Here is a 17,179-nt window from a genome sequence, read left to right as displayed (position 1 = left end):
ATGTGGTGACAATGTAAGAGAAATAGTAAAGCATAGGAGATTTTTATACACAAAATAAAAAAGACAAACACTAGATGTGAACATTATTCATATGTAACCTTGTTTCTTTATATCTTTACCTGAGATCTGACAGATTAATTTTAATTCTATGGGACAATTGTTTGAGCCAGTGCAATAGTTTTACTTTTTTTTGCCCTTACATTTAAGAATAAAAAAAGTGGGGAGTTGGGGTCATAAAAATCATGGTTGATTTATTACAATCTTTACAGAAGATTTTATTTTGTGAAGCACCGGCAGTCCAAAGGTGTGTCAAATCTATGTGCCTCTTATTAAATTCAGCACGTTATACTAAAGGGCTTCTGTTTAACCCTTTCGCAACCTTGGGTTTGTCGTTTTTGCTTTTTCGTTTTTTGCTCCCCTTGTTCCCAGAGCCATAGCATTTTTATTTTTTGGACAACATGGCCATGTGAGGGCTTATTTTTTGCGGGACAAGTTGTACTTTTCAACGCCATTACTAGTTTTACCATATCATGTACGGGAAAACGGGAAAAAAATTCCAAGTGTGGTAAAATTGCAAAAAAAGTGTAATACCACAGTTGATTTTTATTTATTTTTTTTACCACGTTCACTGAATGCTAAAACTGACCTGCCATTATTATTCTCCAGGTCATTACGAGTTCGTAGACACCAAATATGTATAGGTTATTTTATATTTAAGTGGTGAAAAAAAATTCCAAAATTTGGTAAAAAAAAAAAAAAAAAAATAAGGCCATTTTCCGAGACCTGTAGCGTCTCCATTTTTCGTGATCTGGGGCTGGGTTAGGGCTTATTTTTTGCGCGCCGGGCTGACGTTTTTATTGATAACATTTTGGGGTAGATCCGATGTTTTGATCGCCCGTTATTGCATTTTATTGCAATTTTGCGGTGACCAAAAGACGTAATTCTGGCGTTTAGAATTTTTTTCTCATTACACCGTTTACCGATCGGATTAATTCTTTTTTTATATTGATAGATGGGGCGATTCTGAACACGGCGATACCAAATATGTCTATGTAGGGTTTTTTTTTTTATATTTTATTTTGAATGGGGCGAAAGGGGGGTGATTTAAACTTTTATATTTTTTTTATATTTTTAAAAACTTTTTTTTTTCACTTACTGCATGCTTCAATAGTCTCCATAGGAGACTAGAAACAGCAGTTGTCTGATCGGCTCTGCTACATACAGGGGACCAGCAGATTCCCTGCATGCAGCAGAAATGTTCCTGTGCTATGAGCGCCGACCACTAGGTGGCGCTCATAGCGACCAGATCATGACAACCACAGGCGTCTGCTGCAGACCCTGGGTTGTCATGCCCACGCATCGGTGACCCGCGATCACGTGACGGGGTCGCCGATGGGCGGGGCTTATGACGCGCAACCTGGAAGCGCGCGTTAAATGCCGCTGTCGGAGATTGACAGCGGCATTTAACATGTTAACAGCCGCGGGTGGATCGCGATTCCACCCGCGGCTGTTGCGGGCACATGTCAGCTGTAAGAATCAGCTGACATGTCCTCGGTTCAGTGAGGGCTCAGCGCAGCAGCCCTCACTGAACAGGGTGTACGCAAATGTGCGTACTAATACGGCATGGGCTGTAAAGGGGTTAAGGTTAAGTTCCCAAGATGAGAGTTTGGTGAGTATTAACGCTGTGTATGTCAATTTTCACTACGTTTTACAGTTGTGCTTTTTTTATTTTACGCTGTGTGAACTGACCTGCGGGGTGTGTTTGAAATCCGCAATGTTTCAATTTCTGTTGTGAGTTAGCTGAGTTTTATGTGCAGATTTTCCCCATAGAATTGCATAGGATGTGGAAAATCTGCAGGTAAAGAAATGCATATGCATTTTTAGTGAGTTTTCACTATGGAAACGCTTTAAAATGCATGTAATCCTTACCTGACTGTATCAATAAAGTTTTGTTAAAGCCAAATACCAGAAAGTATGAAAAAGAAAGCAGCTTTTTTTAAAACATGACATACAAAAAACAGAGAAAAAAATCAGTCAAAAACGTAATAAAAACACAAAGAAAAAAGCTATGTGCACATGTTCAGGATTTGAAGCAGAAATTTCTGCAGCGTTTCTGCATCTCCTTGGCGGGAAAAATGCTGCGGAAAAATGCACAGTTTTGCCGAGTTTTTGACGGGTTTTTTAAGCGTTTTTGTACATCAATGAATGCTTTTTGGAACTAAATTACGGTAAGTTATTTTGGTGGAACATTGCTTTAACCCTTGAATTACCGTCAGAACTGGGGTGAGTATATTGGTTAATTTAAATGATTAAAAAATGTGTCTGTTGTATTTCAAATAAAGTGTTTACTCTGTGTGTTTATTTAACTCTTTACTTTACTTTGATTAAGTTTGGTGATGAAAGGGTCTGATTGACACCTTGTCATCACCAAACAAAAGAGCTATGTGTCAGCTAATCTCATTCACCCAATCTTCATTAGCATTTCCATTCCTGTAATTTCTGGCGCAGCTGTGAGCTGCTATTTTTAGCCTAGGAAGGTGCTAATAGGCAAACATGTTCCCTGGCTAGTATTCACAGCTCACAGCTGTTTCGTTAGCCGCTACGTCCCCCCGATCAGCACACAGCAGCGCTTTGGATGCAGCATATTTTTACCCGCCTCCAAAACTCTGTGTTCTAATGCCGCACTTTTGTTGTCAGTCCATGTGAATCCACCACATATAATGACACTTAAATAGGTCAAAATCTGCAGCGGAGACTGGCGTGTCCGTTACAGAAATTGACATGCTGCAGGTGAGTTTGGATAAGTAGCCACAATCAGGAGCCGCATAAGGTTTGATGCTGTGTGTTTATACAGCGTCAAACCTGCAGCATCCAGATGTTACAGCATAGTGGATGGGATTTCTAGTAATCCCATGTCCACTATGCGTGCATCAGAGGCTGCAAATCACCTGTGGACACTGATATGCGGCACATGTCAAATCCTCTTGCGGAGTCACTAGTCTCCACAACAGAAATTTGACCACTAGAAAGTATTGAATGCGATAAAACCGCATGGTTCAGTGAACACATGTGGATTTACCTGCGTTCAATAGAATGCAACGTTTTGGACGCAGCAAAAATATATGTCCAAAGCGCTGCTGTGTCCGGATCGACACACGGTTTAAATTTTTTTTTTTATTACACTCTCAGTCCCCGAATCCCTTGATCTTCTGTAAAAAAAAAAAAGTAAAATAAAAAACAACCATATCCCTCACCTGTCCGCCGTCACGACGTAGTCTACGATTACCGCCGTCACGATTGTCCCTCGGCGGTCCGGGTCACTTCTACAGCAGTGACATCAGCAATCACTGATGTCACAGCTGTAGAAGACAGCAATGTATACTGACAGGAGTGTAAAATCACTCCTGTCAGTGTACATGCTGCTGCAGGAGTGAAGTCATTGGGGTTCATCAGCTGAAAATCAGCTGATCAGCCCCGGTGACCTCAGCACCAGTACTGGTGGGAACATTCTGAAGAATGTTCCCACGCAGCACCAGTGCCATAAAGTGAGGTCACGTGAGCTCTCCGCTGATCTTCAGCGGAAAGCTCACGTGACTACCCAGCAGGTCCTGGCAGCGCAGTAGACTTCTGGGAGAACGCTCGCTCCCGGCAGTGTACCGCCGGCCGACGGGAGGATGACATTGTCGGCGGACATCGGGAGGACACCGGGGGGGGGGGGGGTTAAAAATGAGCATACTGTTTTTTTTATTTTTTTACTTTTTTTATTTTTTTGACCACCACGTGCAGTGCAGACTTGGCTGAGGAGACTACTGCTCCCCTCAACCGCGCCGCTCTCGCTGTTATCAGCGGGAGTGGCGGTCGGATGAGGGGAGTAGTAGTCTTCCCCAGCCGACCTGGGTACCACCTGCAGCGTTTCCGAGGCCCATTGACTTTAATTGAACTGCAGCAAATTCACAGGTATAAATATTATATCTGCGGATTTGCTGCTGTTCAATTAAAGTTAATGAGCGGGAAATGCTGCGGGAATGCTGCATACAATGGACATGCTGCGTTTTAAAATGCAATGGCAATAGCTGGCAGACCGATTACCAAGCGTTTTTGATGCATTTCCGTGCTGAAAAAACGCGAAAACGCATCAAAAACGCTACGTGTACACTTAACCTTAACCTAATTTACCTTAATAGGTTTGCAAGTGGTGCAGAAAATCTGCAACATAAAAAACTCACCGAATACTCATCATGTGAACGTAGCCTAAAACAGTAGACTGGCATATTATGCAACAATTTTATTAAATTTACCCCATAAGTTATGCAGGGCAGAGCACCAACATACAGAGTTAGTTGGAAATTAAAAGTTTTTTTAGGACATATTTTCTGTAAGGTAAAAGGAAGCATGAAGTCACACAAACCCTCATGTCACAACTGATCTATAAGGGTTCTTGGCTGAAAATGGAAAACAGACCCAGTACACATTCAGGTTAACTGAGCCTTGATCGGTAATCACCCAATTAACTGATAGCAGGCCAAATGAGGAAGATAAACGAGAAGTCCAGGGATATGCAAACTTTGTTTTATGCAAATGTTTTGTTGTTGCTGTGCAAATGTCAAGTTATCCAGAAATTCAGATGAACAGAGCTAGTTTAGATCATAAAATTAAGTTTCTTTGAAATGAAAGGAAATGCTCAAACTAGCAAAGAATTATCAGTACAGTCACATAATTGTATTTGCTGCTGTTGATGGTCTAAAATTTTTTGATTTTCCCGAATTTACAGATGTTACGAAAGAAAAGAATCAAACAAATTGCGGGAATGTGCCAGGATTTGCTCAACAAAACTGTCTTACATGACTTGAACCATATTTATAAGATTTTAGACACTTCCTATACTTTGTTCAAAAGCAGGGCATGGCTTTGATGAAAATGAGCTTTACTTCTTGGAAGGGATATGGCTTAACTTGCAACATTGCACTACAAAAAATGCAGCAATATTTTGGCACAAAATTCTGGCAAAATCTAAGTCAACGAGTAGATGGTGTAAATTTTAACTGGACAGGCTAAGAATGTACCAAATGTATCATCTAACATTTCATAACTTTAGCGCAGTTTGCATTGTTTCCACGTTAGTTTTTGTCACGTTTTCTGTGTGTTTCCATTTCTTTAACAGACAAATACGTACAATTAAAGAGGTTGTCTATTACCCTAACTCAGTTATTGGTTTTACCATAAATACCTAAGGATAATGCCCCTAAAAAACCCCATAGACCTTTTCTACCAGTTTCATGTAGTTTCATACCTTGCTGTTTCACTTCCTCTGCACTGGCATTAGCGCTGCTTTAACAGCTATCACTTCCTCCTCATGTTGCTCTTCTCCCTTCTGACTACATTCCCCATGAAGCCCTGTGCTGGGCTGCAAGCCAGCAGTGATCACAACTCCCGAAACTCCTAACCCCTCCCTCGAGTGTCACACAGAGCTTCAGTCATTCCCCATACACCCCCCTCCCCCTTCAGGGTGTGACTGAACAGGGTTTAAATTTTCAGACAGTTTATTTTCCTGGGTGGGAGTGTGTGGTCTGGAGATTGAAGTCTCCAGGCTGTGTGTGGCTGACGCTAAAGAGGGTTGTTGAAACTTCACAAGACTATCTGCAGCCGACAAAGGCCCTGCTGGCTAGAGGACTCTGTTATAGTTCATCTTTTGTTCTCCCGTTAACCCCGAGAGGGACTGTTTATTTTTATGGGACGCTGCTGGAGTTTATTCCGCACAATAAACCAGCAGGAAGTTTACCCAAACCGTGTGTCCTGTGTCTACCTCCGGAGAGCCGAGCAAGTCGCTTCACCACAGTTGGTGTGAGAGTGCGCGGAAGATTCCAGGAACACGTGTACCTGCCACAGAAACCAGTGGATGTCCTGGGTGAAGGCCGCCAGCCAGAGAAGTCCGGCAACATGGAGGAGCTCATTAAGCACCTGGTGCAGAGCCAACAACAGATGCAACAGCAGCACTTGCAAAGCCAGCAGCAGCACCAGGAGATGACCAACAGATCCAATTGCAGCAAAAGGCGCAGCAGCAGCACCAGCAGGAGCAGCAACAACAGCTACAGCTTCTGTCGGACGCCATCCAGGGCAGGGCAACCGCCCCAACTCCAGGGCCGACTGATGACTCCTACGTGAGGAAGGCGGTAAGATGGGCAATGCAGAAGATGACCCTCGGGGATGATGTAAAAGCATTTCTGAAAGTCTTTGAGAGGGTGGCTGATCGGGAGAGACTTCCACCAGAACAGTGGGCAGAGGTTCTGGCACCATATTTGTCAGGGGAACCCCAAAAGGCGTATTACGACATGGCACTGCAGGATACCAAGGAATACGCCAAGCTAAAGACAGAGATCTTAGCACACCTGGGAGTGAAATCCCTCAGGAAACCGACTTGGATACCCAAAAAGGGGGGGTTCACCATGGAAGGGGTCTAGAGCCATTACTGGGGGGTGTCCCACTCCCACTGAAGGTGCCAAAAGGAATGTTGCTAAAGATATAGTCTGTTGGCGGTGTCACAACCCTGGACACGTAGCCGCCAGGTGTCATATGTTCCCCCGAGCCCATGGACTGCAGCCTAGGCAGATGGTTTTACTATTATGCTTATCCAGCCTGCAGTGTGGACTGTCGACCCCGTGAGGGGCCGCAAGCGTGGGCCGTGTCCGTTAATGGGGTAAAGGTGCTTGGACTATTGGACTCAGGGAGTCTGGTGACTTTAATCAGAGCTACCCTTCCCCACCAGTTGATCCCTTCCAAAACTGTGGGCATTCGGTGCATCCATAGGAACACCAAGGACTATCCCGTGGCCACAGTGACAGTGGGAACAGACTGTGGTGCCCAGTCCCACGAAGTCGGGGTGGTTAAGGACCTGAAACATCCCGTCATACTGGGCTGTGATATTTCTTTGTTTTGGGACTTGTGGGGGAAGGGAACCGGACTAAGTAGCGTGGTCAAAAGCCAGGCCCCTGGAGAAGAACCCCTGACGAAGTCTCAGGTGGAAGAGTTCCCACTGCGCGTCCTTGAGGGTGATGAGTGCGAGACAGTGACTGAGGAGGCCGACCTCCCTGAGTTAGATATGTCCGGAGAGAACTTTGGGACTGCTCAAGTTCGAGACCTGATCTTAAAGGGGGCGTTTGACCAGGTTACCGTATGTAATGGGTTTGCCCAAGAGCCGGGGGCCGACACCAAGTTCCCCCACTTTGCAGTGCAGGGGAAGTTGCTATATCGGGTGGCCAAACTAAGGGGCGGTGAGATAGTGGAACAGCTGTTAGTGAGGGGGCCATACAGATGGAGAGTACTAGATATGGCCCATTCACATGTTTTGAGGGGACACCTAGGGGTCGAGAAAACTCAAGAGAGGATACTTAGAAAGTTTTATTGGCCAGGGTGTTACCGAGAAATTTAGAACTATTGTAGGTCCTGCCCCACCTGCCAAATAACCACTCCCTCTTCCCACTTCCGTAGTCCATTAGTTCCACTACCGGTGATAGAGGTCCCCTTTGAGAGGACTGCTATGGACCTAGTAGGGCCCTTAGTCAAATCAGCCCGAGGCCACCAATATAGCCTGGTGATCATGGACTATGCGACCCAGTATCCCAGAAGCAGTGCCGCTCAGGAACTCGTCGAGTAAATGCATAGCCTGGGAGCTGGTCCATATATTTGCCAGGACCGGTCTGCTGAAGGAAATCCTGACGGACCAAGGGACCCCGTTCATGAGTAAGATAATGAAGGAGCTGTACAAGTTCCTCCAAACTACCCAGGAGCGAACCTCTGTTTACCATCCGCAGACAGACGGCTTAATAGAGCGCTTTAACAAGACCCTGAAAGCAATGCTCAAGAAAGTCATAGAAAAGGATGGACGGGACTGGGACTACCTGCTGCCCTTCCTGCTCTTCTCGGTAAGGGAGGTTCCACAAGTCTCTAACGTTTTTTTCTCAATTTGAGCTCATGTATGGACGATATAAGCGAGGCCTCCTGGACATCACTAAGGAAACCTAGGAAACCGAGATTTACGGCACACCGGAGCATCATTGAACATGTCGCCCAAATGCAGGAAAGAATAGCGAAAGTGATGCCGATCATGAAAACGCATCTCCTTCAGGCGAAGGAAGGTCAGGCAAGTGTCTATAACCGATCAGCGAGGCTGAGGCAGTTCCAGCCTGGGGACCGTGTTTTGGTGCTAATCCCTACCATCGAGAGCAATTTCCTGGCCAAATGGCAAGGTCTGTACGAGGTGGTGGAGAAAGTCAGCGAGGTTAATTATAAAGTCCACCAGCCTGGCCAAAGAAAGCAGCACCAAATATACCATGTGAACTTGCTCAAGCCGTGGCGGGACCAGGAACCTGTGGAAACTCCTTGTTTGGGAGCCAGTCTGAAAGCCAAAGTCGCGGATGTCACGATAGCAGAGGCTCTATCGCCAGCCCAAAAGCAACAATGTAAAGAGCTGCTGCAACAAAACCGTGACCTGTTCTCGGAGTTGCCGGGGCGTATGCAGGTGGTCGAGCATGACGTGCTGACGAAAGCGAATGTTAGCGCAAACCTCAAACCCTATAGGATTCCTGAAGCCCGCCACGAGGTAATCTCAACCGAGGTGAAGAGGATGCTGGACCTCAGCGTGATAGAGGAATCGAAGAGCGGATGGTCGAGTCCTATCGTTCTCGTGCCAAAGCCCGATGGGGAGTGGAGATTTTGTAATGACTACCGCAGACTGAATGAGGTTTCCAAGTGTGACGCATACCCGATGTTACTACCCTGAATTGACAAAGGGCTACTGGCAGATCCCCATGTCCCAGTCGGCCAAGGAGAAAACAGCTTTCTCAACACCTGATAGCGTTTGGACTGCCAGGGGCACCAGCCACCTTCCAGAGGGCCATGGATCAGATCCTCGGCCCACATAAGAAGTATGCCGCAGCCTACTTTGATGACATTGTCGTCTTTAGCCCAGACTTTGCTAGTCATCTGCCAAAGGTACGGGCAATTCTAGATGACCTAAGGAAGGCAGGAGTTATGATAAATACGAGAAAATGTGCCATTGGGAAGGAGGAGGCCAAGTACTTAGGCTACGTCGTCGGGAGAGGCGAAATTAAGCCGCAGGTCAATAAGATCGAGGCAATTCAGAACTGGCCGCAACTGCTCTCCAAGAAGCAGGTGAGAGCGTTTCTTGGAATCATGAGATAGTACCGGCGGTTTATCTGAAATTTTGCCATGATTGCCGCACCGCTGACGGACCTCCTGAAAGGCACAAACACAACGATGGCGAAATGGATGGTTGAAACTGAGATGGCGTTCCAACAGCTGAAGCTGGCACTCTGTAAGCAGTCGGTCCTGGTCGCACCAGACTTCACTAAAGAATTTGAGCTCCAGACAGATGCCTCAGAAGTTGGTCTTGGCGCTGTGTTGTCGCAGGAGATAAATGGGGAACAGCATAACATTCTGTATATGAGCTGGAAACTCTCGTCCTGAGAGAAAAATTATGCCATTGTAGAGAAAAAATGCCTAGCCATAAAATGGGCCATAGACACACTAAGGTATTACCTACTTGGCAGAAAGTTTAAATTGGTGTCAGACCATGCCCCTTTGAGATGGTTGAGGGAAAAGAAGAGTAAGAATGCCCGAGTAACTAGGTGGTTCTTAGGTCTCCAAGACTTGAATTTTCACTTGGAGCATAGACCCGGAGAGTTACATGCTGATGCCCGCTCCAGAATTCCCTACTTGGTGTCTGAAGGTGCCAAACCCCCGGCTTTGGGCAGAGGGGGGAAATATGTGATGGAGTCACTGGTATTATATGCGAGGGGAGGTATGTGTCACGCAGGATGCTCTCCTGTGTGAATTAAGACCTACTGAATTTGTGCCAGCATGTTATGTGCTGGGAGTTTGCTCTTTTAAAGGGTGTGGTTTTATGGGAATGGCGTAGAGATGGGAGGGAAGTCATTCCCCATACCTCCCCCTCAGGGTGTGACTGAACAGGGTTAAAATGTTCAGTCAGTTTGTTTTCCTGGGTGGGAGTGTGTGGTCTGGAGGTTGAAATCTCCAGGTTGTGTATGGCTGATGCCAGAGAGTAACACCGGAGAACTGGTGTTGTTGAAACTTCACAAGACTATCCGCAGCCGGCAAAGGCCCTGCTGGCTAGAGGACTCTGATATAGTTTATCTTTTGTTTTCCCGTTAACCCCGAGAGGGACTGTTTATTTTTATGGGATGCTACTGGAGTTTATGCAGCACAATAAACCCGCAGGAAGTTTACCCCAACCGTGTGTCCTGTGTCTACCTCCGGAGAGCCGAGCAAGTCGCTTTACTGTATGTACAGTACAGACCAAAAGTTTGGGCACACCTTCTCATTTAAAGATTTTTCTGTATTTTCGTGACTATGAAAATTGTACATTCACACTAGAGGCATCAAAACTATGAATTAACACATGTGGAATTATATACTTAACAAAAAAGTGTGAAACAACTGAAAATATGTCTTATATTCTAGGTTCTTCAAAGTAGCCACCTTTTGCTTTGATGACTGCTTTGCACACTCTTGGCATTCTCTTGATGAGTTTCAAGAAGTAGTCACCGGAAAAGGTTTTCACTTAACAGGTGTGCCCTGTCAGGTTTAATAAGTGGGATTTCTTCCCTTATAAATGGGGTTGGGACCATCAGTTGTGTTGTGCGGAAGTCTGGTGGATACACAGCTGATAGTCCTACTGAATAGACTGTTAGAATTTGTATTATGGCAAGAAAAAAGCAGCTAAGTAAAGAAAAACGAGTGTCTATCATTACTTTAATAGATGAAGGTCAGTCAATGCGAAAAATTGGGAAAACTTTGAAAGTGTCCCCAAGTGCAGTTGCAAAAACCATCAAGCACTACAAAGAAACTGGCTCACATGAGGACCGCCCCAGGAAAGGAAGACCAAGAGTCACCTCTGCTTCTGAGGGTAAGTTTATCCAAGTCACCAGCCTCAGAAATCGCAGGTTAACAGCAGCTCAGATAAGAGACCAGGTCAATGCCACACAGAGTTCTAGCAGCAGATACATCTCTTCAACAACTGTTAAGAGGAGACTTTGTGCAGCAGGCCTTCATGGTAAAATAGCTGCTAGGAAACCACTGCTAAGGACAGGCAACAAGCAGAAGAGACTTGTTTGGGCTAAAGAACACAAGGAATGGACATTAGACCAGTGGAAATCTGTGCTTTGGTCTGATGAGTCTAAATTTGAGATCTTTGGTTCCAACCACCGTGTCTTTGTGCGACGCAGAAAAGGTGCACGGATGGACTCTACATGCCTGGTTCCCACCATGAAGCATGGAGGAGGAGGCGTGATGGTGTGGGGGTGCTTTGTTGGTGACACTGTTGGGGATTTATTCAATATTGAAGGCATACTGAACCAGCATGGCTACCACAGTATCTTGCAGCGGCATGCTATTCCATCCGGTTTGCATTTAGTTGGACCATCATTTCTTTTTCAACAGTACAATGACCCCAAACACACCTCCAGGCTGTGTAAGGGCTATTTGACCAAGAAGGAGAGTGATGGGTTGCTACGCCATATGACCTGGCCTCCAGTCACCAGACCTGAACCCAATCGAGATGGTTTGGGGTTAGCTGGACCGCAGAGTGAACGCAAAAGGGCCAACAAGTGCTAAGCATCTCTGGGAACTCCTTCAAGATTGTTGGAAGACCATTTCCGGTGACTACCTCTTGAAGCTCATCAAGAGAATGCCAAGAGTGTGCAAAGCAGTCATCAAAGTAAAAGGTGGCTACTTTGAAGAACCTAGAATATAAGACATATTTTCAGTTGTTTCACACTTTTTTGTTAAGTATATAATTCCATATGTGTTAATTCATAGTTTTAATGCCTTCAGTGTGAATATACAATTTTCATAGTGATGAAAATACAGAAAAATCTTTAAATGAGGTGTGTCCAAACTTTTGGTCTGTACTGTATCTATCTATCTAATATTATTATTATTATTCATTTTTAGAGCACCATTGATTCAATGGGTTACATACAAGATACGAATATAAATTACAGAGAACAAACTAACAATGACAGGCTGGTACAGAAAGGAGAGAGCCCTGCCCTTGCAGGCTTATAGTTAACAGGATAAAGGGGAAGGAGACAGTAGATTGGAGGGGTTGCGGCAGCTTCCATGGTGGTGAGGTGGGTTATTTCAGGCTGTAAGCTGTCTTAAAGAGAGGGGGTTTCAAGTTCAGTCTGAAAGTTCTGAGTGTGGCGGATAATCGAATGTGTTGAGGCAAAGAATTCCAGAGAATGAGGGACAATGGAGAGAAGTCTTGGAGGCAATTGAATGAGGAACATATGAGTGTGGAGAAGAGAAGTAGGTCTTGGGTAGACCGGAGGTTGGGAGTTGGAAGATATCAAGAGATTAGTTCGGATGTATACAGAGGAAACAGAGTATGGATGACTTTGTAGGTCAGCATAAGTAATTTGAACTGGATACGTCTGGAAATTGGGAGCCAATGAAGAGATTTGCAGAGGGGAGAAGCAGAGAAGTAACATGGAGAGAGGTGGATTAGTCGGGCAGCAGTGTTAATGACAGACTGGAGAGGTGCTACAGTGTTAACTGGGAGGCCACAGAGGAGGATATGGCTGTAGTTGAGGTGGGAGATGATGAGGGCATGAACTAATATTTTAGCAGATTCAGGGTTGAGGAAAGGATGGATTCTGGAAATAATTTTGAGTTGTAGGTGGCAGGAAGTGGCAAGAGCTTGGATGTGCAGTTTGAAGACAGGGCAGAGTTGAGGGTAACTCCGAGGCAGCGGACTTCCGGTACTGCGGAAAGCATGGTGTCGTTAATTGTGATAGATCAGGATAGAGGGTCAGGTAAGATGGAGTATTCAGCAGGAAAAAATATTATATATACATAGATAAAATATAACTTTTAATAATATGCATAAAAAGACGCATATCATTAAAAGTTATATTTTATCTATGTATACAGGGTGGTCCAAAAGTAAGTGGACAGAAAGTGTAATAAGGTTATGAAGGGGGAGATTTATCAAACACTAAATTGCAGCCGCCTGTCTGGATCATCCTCCAATAAACCATGAATTAGACGTGGATGATAAGCTTTGCACCCAATAGATTTCAAGATTCGCATGATAGAAGCTCATGAAATTCCCAATTCCAAAGAGGCTCTTCTGGTTGACCCTTTTGGACTCTGAACAAATGTTTCAGCAACAAGTTGTTTATTATCTTCTGTACAGACTGTTTTGGGTCGACCAGTTTTTGGAGCATTAAGGATTGAGTCAGTGGCATTGAATTTGTCACGAATGCGGTAAATGGTTTGTCTCTTTGGGGCTTGAGTACCAAATGTTTCAACCCAATTTGCTCTAACGGTTTCAGCATTTTGAGATTTCCAATACTCTGTTAAAATCCATTTTCTTTGATCTGTATTTAAATTATTTGCAATTATGTGTTATCTGAATTATCTGAAAAGAAAACAGATTTGGGGGAGATCTATCTGTGAAAACTAGATCTGTGAAACTGGCTCAGTTGCCCTTAGCAACCAATCAGATTCCACCTTTCATTTTCAAAAGAGTCTGTGAGGAATGAAAAGTGGAATCTGATTGGTTGCTAAGGGCAACTGAGCCAGTTTCACTTTACACCATGCTTGATAAATCTCCCCCTAATATTCAGACCCGCTGGTGAGCGTGTATTAAGTGTATAGATCCACCAACTTTCCCTATTAAGGAGCTTTCTCCTATAATCTGCCCCTCTATGAGGTTTCAAAACTTTCTCTATACCTGTTACTATAAATGTTGAAGTGTCCCCATTATGGCATAACGAAAAATGTCTTGATGCCGCAGAACACCTGATAATCAATTTATTATGCGCATCGGATAGATGTCGTCTGATGCGTTTTTTCAATGAAGTACACGTGCATCCCACATATTGAAGACAGCACACATTACATGAAATAATATATATAACATAAGTTGTGTTACAATTAATAACATTTTTTATATTATATTTCATGTTAGTAGAAAAAGATGTAAACGTGGCTGTGTTGAAAGTACTTCTCTCAATTTAGGATCCACAGAAAGCATGGGAAGGTATTTATTAATAATATTTTTAATCATGGAAAATTGGGGACTATACTGGGAGACAAAGCTATCACACCCACTGAGATACAAGAAGAAATACAAAGTCCGTTAATTAACTTGTCCAGTTATATATTGTCTGAATCTCAAATTTCTGTTCTATCTAAAGGACTGTCTTTTTTACCTTCTAATGAATTTGATATATATAAAACCATGATGGATGTCAGCAAATTTGCAAGAGCATTGTCTTTACGTTGTCATTTCTTTGAAGAATCATCCAATTCAATGAGTACAGATTATATAATAAGTGCCAATCCAAATCAGAAATCCCTAATATAGGTACTGGATCTACACACTCCTTTAGGAAGCGAGAGGAGAAGGAGGATGTGGCTGATAAACACTCTAGGATTCTGGACAGCAGAGAGGTGATATCTAGGCCAGAGAGGTAGATCTGAGTGTGGTAATAGAAGCCATGGGACTTTATGAGTTGTCCCAGGCCAAGGGTATAGATTGAGAAGAACAGGGGTCCTAGGACACAGTCTTGAGGGACTCCAACAGAGAGAGGGCGGGGTTAACAGGTAGTATGGTAATGGGAGACACTAAATATGTTAGAAAGGTAAGAGGAGATCCAGGAGAGGCAAGGTCTTTGACGCCAAAGGAAGTGAGGACTAGTAGTATATCTGTGTCTGCAGCTGTATGAATAGAAGCAGTGAATGAGCGCTGTTGAATAAAGCCCCAACCATCCACACAGCATAAAAGTCACATGACTGTAATGTCACTTCATATTCCATATCCAGGAACTCAGGGAGAATCTGATGTGACATTACAGGCAGTCAGGGGATTCTCAGCCAGATATCATGTGACCAGGAGAGAATCCCAGATTACAGAAAGATTTGGAAAAGCAAAGTATTTACAAAATAGCTTATCTTTGGTAGCTAATTCACATGAACCAACCCCTTTAATTGAAATTTTCATATTCATTTGTCCATTTATTTTGCAGACACATTGTACTCAAAAATACAATGGGAACATGCCTAATTTTGATCAAAGTAACTAATTTACGTGAAAGGGTCCATGAGAAAGATGAAGAGCCCTTGGATGCCATCCAGATGTCATTCGAGTACCGTGCATTTATTTTTTCACTGAATGAAATTAGTTGATAGGAGAAGATTAGATTTTTTTTTTCCATAGGATAGAAACCGATTGTAAAAACTGATACATGGCCCAAAAAGGGATCCAACACAATTAAAAGTAAAAAAAAAGTTTTTTACATATGAGAAAAAAAATTGAAGTGTGAATTCAGCTTTAGAATGAATAGCAACAGCTCTGTTTAACCTGTCACCATCAGCACTGGCTGGAGAGTTTGTAGAACATCTCTCATTAACAAAGGGAATAGTTAACAACCAGTTGTGAATTTACACATTTCTAGGATAGAAAAGCAAGGAAATGGCACACCTCAGAGATCTTAGAATAGATGCTTCAGAACTAGTGTTGAGCGAGTATGTTCTATTAACCCTTTCGCCGAGTATGCTCGGGCCGAGCTCCGAGTATTTACACCTGCTCGCTGTTTGACAGCTTTATTACATGTGAGGAATGTGTAAGAAATAGACATTCCTCACATGTAATAAAGCTGTCAAACAGTTGCAAATCATGCACACGGGAGCGATTTAACCTTATCACCGAGCAGCTATAAATAATCGGAGCTCGGCCCGAGCATACTCGGACAGAACATACTCGCTCAGAACTGTTATATCAAGGTGAAACAAGTATTTACTAAAACATCCAGGTAAGGAAAGCTGACAAATCATCTTTACATGTGATCTACCACTGAGTGGTATCTGCAAACATTGCATAGTAGGTATAGAGAAGCGGATCTGACAACATTTGAATTCACAGTGAAATTTGACTCACAGTGAATTTATTCTCCGTGAATTGAATGTCCTTTATTATGCTCCAGGGTCTGCAGAAACCACAGAACATAATAAACATAAGATATATAAGAAAAACAACCAATACTCACCTCACTGCTCACTTTTGCTCTTCTTAATGCCACTACACGCTGAAACCCTGGGCATATTCACGCTAGGGCGGGACTTCTGGTCACGACTAGGCCTGGGATATCCCTGGGAATGCACAATGTTCTGGCCTAGAGTGCCTGTCATAAAGTCAACCAGGACCAGATCGTGGCCGAAAGTCTGGGCCTAGAGTGAAGGTGCCCAAGGTACTGATTTCCCCATTCTGACTGATATTTATTAAAGGGAATCTGCTACAAACTGAAAAACTGATCAGCACATGCAAACTAGTGTGTACAGGCGCCACCTAAGACAATAATTCTAAGAGAAAATATAGCTGTACACTGAAATGCTACGAATAATAAATTTAGAAAATTATAACTGCATTACTGCCATAGAAAATAGGTAAGCGCTACATTATGTACATATGGAATTTTGGAAAAATGGAACTGCAATATTGCTATAGAAAAATTACAGTAAAAAGAAGGTGCTTAGCACACAAATTGGACAATATATGTGAGCCAAACAGCCATCGTCAAGGCAGTTCCATTTTTCCAATATTCCATGTGTACATAATGTAGCGCTTACCTATTTTCTATGGCAGTAATGCAGTTCCAATTTTCTAAATGTATTATTCTTAGTATTTCAGAGTGCAGTTATATTTTTGTCTTATTAGAGGGAATCTGTGAGGAGGTTTTTACTGTGTAACCTGACAGCAGCATGATGTAGTAACAGAAGCCCTGATTCTACTGATGTATAACTTCCTGGGTGCAGCAGATATGATAACAGTCACAGTTCTCTCTGCTGCAGATAGCGCAGAGCTCAGATGTTGAGCTGTGCATAGCCCCTCCACCACACTGCAGCTTTCTGTGTACATTGTATAGTGACAAAGAGCTGCTAATCAGTGCTGGGGACGTGGTTGGATGACTACTAGTGATGAGCGAGCCTGCTCGCCACTGCTCGGTACTCACCCGAGAATCACGGTGCTTGACAAGCTCGGCGAGTATTTCCGGGTTGCTCGTGCCAGAGCTCGGGTCCTCTCCCCGCATGTTTGGCGCTCTTTAGAGAGCCAATGAACATGCAGGGATTGCTTGCT

General features: G+C 43.8%; 1 protein-coding gene across 5 annotated transcripts in view; it reads right to left on the bottom strand.

Moving 5' to 3' along the window:
* PDE5A (phosphodiesterase 5A) overlaps window positions 1–17,179 on the bottom strand; it is a 505,280-nt gene that overhangs the window by 173,368 nt on the left and 314,733 nt on the right. The gene's annotated exons all lie outside the window — the stretch shown is intronic.

Source organism: Phyllobates terribilis, unplaced genomic scaffold (genome assembly GCF_046119375.1).
Source record: "Phyllobates terribilis strain yellow unplaced genomic scaffold, ASM4611937v1 Scaffold_1__5_contigs__length_1240528914, whole genome shotgun sequence".
NCBI lineage: Eukaryota > Metazoa > Chordata > Amphibia > Anura > Dendrobatidae > Phyllobates > Phyllobates terribilis.
This window is presented reverse-complemented; position numbering and strand designations above follow the sequence as displayed.